At 40.8% G+C, this 7590-nt stretch overlaps 1 protein-coding gene across 2 annotated transcripts in view; it reads left to right on the top strand.

Annotated features, from left to right (window-relative positions):
• Window positions 1-7590, top strand: part of LOC105487513 (parkin coregulated) — a 578623-nt gene that overhangs the window by 296433 nt on the left and 274600 nt on the right. The gene's annotated exons all lie outside the window — the stretch shown is intronic.

Raw genomic sequence — 7590 nt, 5'->3', positions numbered from 1 at the left:
CGTTTTTGTTTGCAGTTTCACATTTTTACTAAAGACAACTCATAGCAAGACGGATTTGCTTTATTATACTTGGCCTGATTATTTGTATAAAGTACAGCAAGAAAAACTATTTTTTACATAAGCTCTTTTTAAATTGGCTTTGATGGAACTCTGTTCCATAGAAGAAATCTTAGATAAGACTTTTTTAAAGCTGAGCCCAGCCATGGGTTTGTACCCTCAAATACCTATGAGTTGGGTAAATTCCTTTTTCTGAGGTCCCAAGATAACTTGGGGCTCCTGGACCTGTTAGAAAGTGACATTCTTTACTTACCACAGGTCAGAAACATTGTACAGGGACTGTATAATAGGCAAGGTATGCGGCCAGTTTTCCAAGCAGCTTTTATTGGCTCTACAAGTCAAGTTTGACTTCTTAAAGGAAAGCACACTATTCCAGTCAAAGTATTGGTAAAATAACCAGTTTCTCAAATTGTGTCCTGTTGCAAAAGAAAATGGATTCTTATTGGACTTATGCAAATAACTGTATTGCCATAAATTAAGATATTCAAAAATAGTTTCCAAATTCTGGAGAAATCAGACAGAGAGAAACTAATATGTTCCAGATTTTGTTTACAGGAGTATAGTTTACTTAATTGTTAAAAAGCTATAAATAGCTTAAAAGTTTTCTTGACTCTGAAAAACAAAACAAAGGATCAGCAGCATTTTTAAGCAAAAAGTTAAAAAAGATTACTTTAGACTTTCATTAGTTTAGTCCATGCAGTTAACTTCTGTTTGATATTCATGAACATTTCAGCTCTCTATGAGAGTTCTGAAAGTTTTTCCTCTATTTCTAATGCCATAATTTCCAAAGTTATCAGAAACTTGCATTCAAGAGCACCTGTCAAAGCCTTATAGCTGATTATAAACCACCTTTGGAAGAGGATCAAAATAAGACAATTGTTTATGGATGACAAAACATGTTAGGACAGCCACAGTCAAAAACACAATTAACGAAAAAATTTGGTTACCTTTGTGGCATACAATAATTCAACACAATTATAATTATTACTGATAATGTACACTAAGTCATATCAGAATTATAGGAGTTTTTTATAATTTTACAACACATACCAATAACATATTTATACAAATACAGCCCAAAGAAAACCAAACATCATTTTATATTTGACAGTGCTTCCTGTATGACTTTTATACCAAATAAGCCAAATGTCACTGTTGCATTAGTGCATTATTGATGTCAGACCCAATTCTTAGTAAATCTTATAGATAAATGTACCCAATCTTACTCAGTTTGACCATAAGGTAAAATTCTTATAAACTTTTTATAACCCTTTACAAATTTTTGTTAAAGAGCAAATCATAAGCAGGTTTTTGCTCTAAGAAAAACCTGTTATGCTTTTATTCCAATGTTTAGTTTATGGAAAAACTGAATAATGCCACTTTAGTCAATACAGAATCTCTTACAATTAATTTTTCACAAACCTTCCATAACTTCTTAAGCCTTCAGCTTCATCTTAACTTAAAACAATCCATTAACCCTTTAGGCCAGAAAATTTACATTTCCATGCCTTTTTATAATCTTTTACCAAAAAACACATTTCACTTTTCTTACACATCTTGTATATAGAACTGTTTCTTCAGTAGTCTCGAATACATGTTACACTGTTAAGTCTTAGCGACTTTCACTTTTGATGAACAATCTTGTTAGTAAGCAATTTTAATTATGTAGTAGATGTGGGGCCTAGGACCCAGACAGAAGTGCAGATAAGGTCTGACTCTCTCCAGCGTTTAACTTTACGTGTCCCACGCCTTACCTAGAATCTAATGCTCCAAAATAAATTGAACAGTTTTCAAAAGTCAAAGAAGCAGTATATAACCTTAAAGCATTTAGTAAACTTAATATCTAACCTGCATAATTTAGACCAAATATTTATATTTCTGAAGATATTTTTATTTTACGAATAATCTTTAAAACTCTATTTCCCAAAGATTAAGTCACATGAATGAAATAAAAGGCATTACACTTTTTACTTTTCTGACAAAATATTTGATGTAAGCACTTATTATTAAACTAATTAATTAAAGCTCTTTCACATGTAAACATCATAAACATAACATATATAAATACATAGAAAGACAAAAGATAGAGGACTCATTTTCCAAGCCAGGAATTGAATCCTGAACCCAGGCCACCATTGTGAAAAGAGAAAGCATGGCCACATGGTTACAAGGTCAAGCTCCCCAGGACATAGGAGACAAGAGGGAAACCTCATGCAATGTTTTTTCAGGGACCTGTAACAAAGTTTATAACTGACCAGTTTGCTGGGACACCTTGAACAGCAGTCTTACAGGTATCCTAAGCCCGTGTTCTATCCTAAGGGACCCCTCATTATGACAGAACAATACAGAAAGACACACAAAGCACACGAGATTGGCTACACCTTAAGACTAGCCTCACAGATCCTTTTTTCCATTAATCAAAACTTTACAGAGGAGATAAACAGTGATTTTTACTATTCATTCAACCAGTTTTCACAGACAGAGAAAGAGCAGAAAAGCATTGCCTGCAGCAGGGTGGGAAGGCAAGGCGCTCAGGGAGGCCAGAGAAAGACCCACCCATTGCAGCAACGTTGAAAAGTTCAGGCGGCTGCTTGTCAGTAGCAAAGGGATCTTTTCCAGCAGTCCCATCAGCTCTCAAGTTTCCCCTTTTAGGGAAGAAAAAGTTCCCCATGTCCCACAATTCTGTACATGCCTAATTCTGTCACTCACAGCTATTAGCAAAGAGCAAGGCAGATTATTCCAAAGAGAATAGCAGTTAATATCTTGTAGTACCAAACCCGTTCATAGCTGAGAGGGACTTTAATGAGAGGGACTTTACCAAGAGGGACCTCTAAACCCCTAAATCTTAGAAGGCACTCTAACCCCCCTAAATTGGGCTTCTAACCCAAGGTTGGTCAAGCGTCCTTGCCTTTTATTAAGAGGGACTTCTAACCCACTCTGTCCTAAGAGAGACTCTAACTCCCCTAAGTTGGGCCTCTAAGTCAATCCCATACTTTACCCGGGTATATGCACCCCACTTACCCGAAGGCTGCTAATCAGTGCCACAGTCTCTTTCCTTTGGATTGGGGGATCTCCTCAGCATCGTCCCTTCCACGTTCTCCAGAGAGACGTTACCAGACACCACCACTTACCTAGTTAGTCTTTGGGTTGGGGTTTCTGCACTATAGTCTCTTTGTGGTCGCCAGAAAAATGTTACAGGGAAAAGGTCCCGATCCCGACCCCAAGAGAGGGTTCTTGGACCTCGTGCAAGAAAGAATTCAGGGTGAGTCCACAGTGCAAAGCAAAAGCAAGTTTTTTATTAAGAAAGTGAAGGAATAAAGAATCGCTACTCCATAGACAGAGCAGCTGCGAGGACTGTTGGTTGCCCATTTTTATGTTTATTTCTTGATGATATGCTAAGAAGGGGTGGATTATTCATGCCTCCCCCTTTTCAAACCACATAGGGTAACTTCCTGATGTTGCCATGGCACTTGTAAACTGTCATGGTGCTGGTGGGAGTGTAGCAGTGAGGATGACCAGAGGTCACTATCATTGCCATCTTGATTTTGGTGGGTTTTAGCTGGCTTCTTTACTGCAGTCTGTTTTATCAGCAAGGTCTTTATGACCTGTATCTTGTGCTGACCTCCTATCTCATCCCGTGACTTAAAATGCCTTAACTGGGCTGGGCATGGTGACTCATGCCTGTCATCTCAGCATTTTGGGAGGCTGTGGCAGGCAGATCACCTAAGGTCAGGAGTTCCAGATCAGCCTGGCCAACATGGTGAAACCCTGTCTCTACCAAAAATATAAAAATTAGGCCAGGCACGGTGGCTTATGCCTATAATCTCAGCACTTTGGGAGGCCAAGGTGGGCACATCACGAGGTCAGGAGATGGAGACCAGCCTGGCCAACATGGTGAAACTCCATCTCTACTGAAAATACAAAAATTAGCCAGGAGTGGTGGCGGGTGCCTGTAATCCAGCTACTTGGGAGTCTGAGGCAGGAGAATCGCTTGAACTTGGGAGGCAGAAGTTGCAGTGAGCCAAGATCGTGCCACTGCACTCCAGCCTGGGCGACAGAGTGAGACTCCTTGTCAAAAAAATAATAATAATAATACAAAAATTAGCCAGGCATTGTGGTGTGCACCTGTAATCCCAGCTACTTGGGAGGCTGAAGCAGGAGAATCACTTGAACCCGGGAGGTGGAGGTGAGCCGAGATCATGCCATTGCACTCCAGCCTGGGTGACAAGAGTGAGACTCCATTTCAAAAAAAAAAAGAATAGTTTAACTGCCTGGGAATGCCCAGCCCAGTAGATCTCAGCCCCGTTTTACCCAGATCCTATTCAAGATGGAGTTGCTGTGGCTCAAATGCCTCTGACAGTTCCACATTTGCCAGCACACCACTGGGAACAATGAAAGGAAATACTTGGCTTCTACTCTCCTTGACGATTTTAACTTTAATAACTTTTGGTATTGCCTTATTTCTAATCAAAATGTAATGACATGACTAATATTTTAATTTGCTAAGTCAATCTGCTCAGATCTGCTGAACTGATCTGCTAAAACTAATTGCTAATGCTAATAGTATGTTGCAAGATGGAAGGTTTAACCACTTGAAGCATGCAAACTTATTTTGTGGATTTTTAAAAATTATTTTATCTCTCTCTATGTTAAAACTATATAGGCTATCAGAAATTAGCATTAGAGAATTATTTAGCTCTCTTTTTTTCCATAGTTCCAGGACTTATACAGAGCTGCACTGTGAGTACAGACAGTACTGAAACTGACTAAGAGCCACACTCTGGAAACTGCTAGGCTGCGTATTGTGGATCATAACACATAACCCTGGAATGAGGCCAGATCTAATAAACCTAATAAGCTGCGCCTTGTTTGACACATTTCATGAACTGAAAGTGCAGGGGCCTAAATGAAATCAAAGGCCCCTTTCAGTTGGCAAAGAACAATGAGCCTAAATAAGTTAGGATTGATGAGTGGGCAATTCAATCTCTTCCTGCCTTTGGGCGAGTCATTTTACCCTAAATGGGATGCTGGTTCTCACTTGAGAATCAAAAGGGGATTGAAATGAAGGATTTAAAGTCACACAAAATGACTTGTTATCCCAGATGACTAAAGCCAGGAGGTCTGAAACCAACACTTGCTTGACGTGTTTTGCAGAAATTTCCACACAGTAAAACAGAGGACATTTGATCCAGAGAGGGTGGAGTGAATTAACTAAAGAACAATTTATTTACTCATTCATTTATCCATCCATCCATCTGTCCATCCATCCATCCAGGTCTCTGTGACAGACCCTGAGCCATGCTAAGTTTTGGGCCAGATATAAAGCAGAAACAAAGAAAGAGACCTAACGAGAGAGGTGAATTGTAAACAAGTGTGTGTGTGCGTGCATGTGTGTATGTGTGCCTATATGTGGTGTTGGGAACAAATGCCTCAATGTGCAAACACTGTAGCCCTGTTTGTCATCTGTAGCTGTTCTCTTCTTGCTTTGGAGATTGCATCTCCACTCATGAGATCTGGGAGTGACAGAAGAGAAGGAGGCATCTGAAGCCCCTCCTGTCTCAGGGCTTCACTTCCCTTACGCCCTTTTCTCCCCAGCTGGCATCAGCTGGGTGTCAGCAGAAGCTTAGTTGGCTTCTGATGCAGAGCAGAGTGTCTGCAATCTGCCTCATGTTGTCCTCTCTTCTCACTCCTACAAATGTTCAGCTGAGCTCCGAGGTCCTCTCACCCGGCCCTTGGCTGTGGGCCTCCCCGTTGTATCCATTCTTGAGGTTGCCATGGTTGGAACCTGTCTTTGGTCTGTTCTTTTAGCATTCATGGCACCTGCTGACTATTTTGGGTGTGTGGCTGCTGGCTGACCCCCAAAGCTCATCTCACACCAGTGCTCCTGAGCTGCATCTACCATCCTTTCCCTGGCTTTGAGCTGGTCACTCTCAGGCTCTGCTGTGACCTGAAACTTCCTTGGCCCATGCCCTGAGAAACAAAGTACATCAGGGAACAACTATCCTCTCGCAACATACTCGGGCACCCCAGGATTTCCCTCAGTCCTCTCTGGTTGCCTGCAGCACACAAATGCATGCTCACACACACACACGCATGCACACACACACACGCATGCACACACACACACGCATGCACACACACACACACACACACAGTTTCCACCCTGGAGGAGAGGGTCTGGGACTGTACCGCTGGCCACTTGCTCTCCACTCCCCCTGTCTCTCCTGCCTCTGCTGCCCCTTCCTGTCTGGGAGGCACTCCCTCCGGCTTCCCTACTCCAACTAGGAAGACAAGGGAAGATTTACTGACTAGGTAAATATGTGGGTACCCACTTAATGATTATTCATGTAATTATAATATACTGCTTCTAATGCTTTTATAGTAAAGTGGCAATAATAATGATTAACAAGTACCAGGCAGTGTTCTAGATGGTTTACATGAATTAACGAATACATTATTTACCATAGGCAGCTGACGTATAAACTGTTATCATTTCCATTTTAATGAGGAGACTGAGGTGACTTGCCCAAGGTCATATCACTAATTTGTGGCAGAGGCTGGGACAGGATTTGGACTCAGGCTCCAACATGTATGCTCTTAACTACTATTATGTGGAAAGGATGCAGTATGATTTCATAAAGAATAAAAAGATGAGTATCAAAATGGAAAAACTGGAAAATTACTCCAGGCAAACAGAAAAGCGGGACACATATAGCAAATATTTGGTGCATTTAGAACTTAAGATGTGAGGATGAAATGTTAGAATGTGAAGCTGGTAAGAAAACAGGGACAGATTCTGGAAAACGGAGTACAACACAGTGAAACAGGATAGACCCTGCACACAGCCAGTGAAGGGCCTTTGGCAGATAAGTGACATGGACAAAGTATTTTTAGAAAGGAGAGTCTGGCTGCAACCTGAAGAATGAGCCAGAGAGGAGAGAGACTGCTCTCCAGAGGTCATTTGAAAACTGGCTCATTGGTTAATTAATTCAACAAATATGAGATGGCCTCCATCTCATGAATTGGTATGAAATGTTATAGAGCAAAAAAGAATGGATGGAATATACCATCCAGGGCTCACAAGTTAGTGAGGGTGACAGAATATAAACAAATACATAAGCATAATAAATGCCCTCATAGATCTATATGCAACAGACACTGCTGTTACAGATGGTCTAATTCTCCCTAGAGAGGACAGGAAGGGCTCTCTGAGTAGGTGCAAAGGCATATCCCATGGGAATAGGAAACACATGGAACACAGTTACATGACTTTAAGTTTACAATTCCATAAAATTGTGTGTTTCAGGTGCTTATCATACTACTAGTTCTGAATAGAAATGAAATATTTTATGAGTTTGCATATAAGGTATTTTAGTTAACTGATATGGTTTGGATCTGTGTCCCCACTCAAATCTCAACTCAAACTGTTATCCATATGTGATGAGGGAGGGACTTGGTGGAAGATGATTGGATCATGAGGGCAGTTCACCCTGTGCTATTCTCATGATAGTTAAGGAGTTCTCACGAGATTTG

Source organism: Macaca nemestrina, chromosome 5 (assembly GCF_043159975.1).
Source record: "Macaca nemestrina isolate mMacNem1 chromosome 5, mMacNem.hap1, whole genome shotgun sequence".
In the NCBI taxonomy this organism is placed as follows: domain Eukaryota; kingdom Metazoa; phylum Chordata; class Mammalia; order Primates; family Cercopithecidae; genus Macaca; species Macaca nemestrina.
The sequence above is the reverse complement of the archived record's forward strand: the minus strand, read 5'-3'. Positions and strand labels throughout refer to the sequence as shown.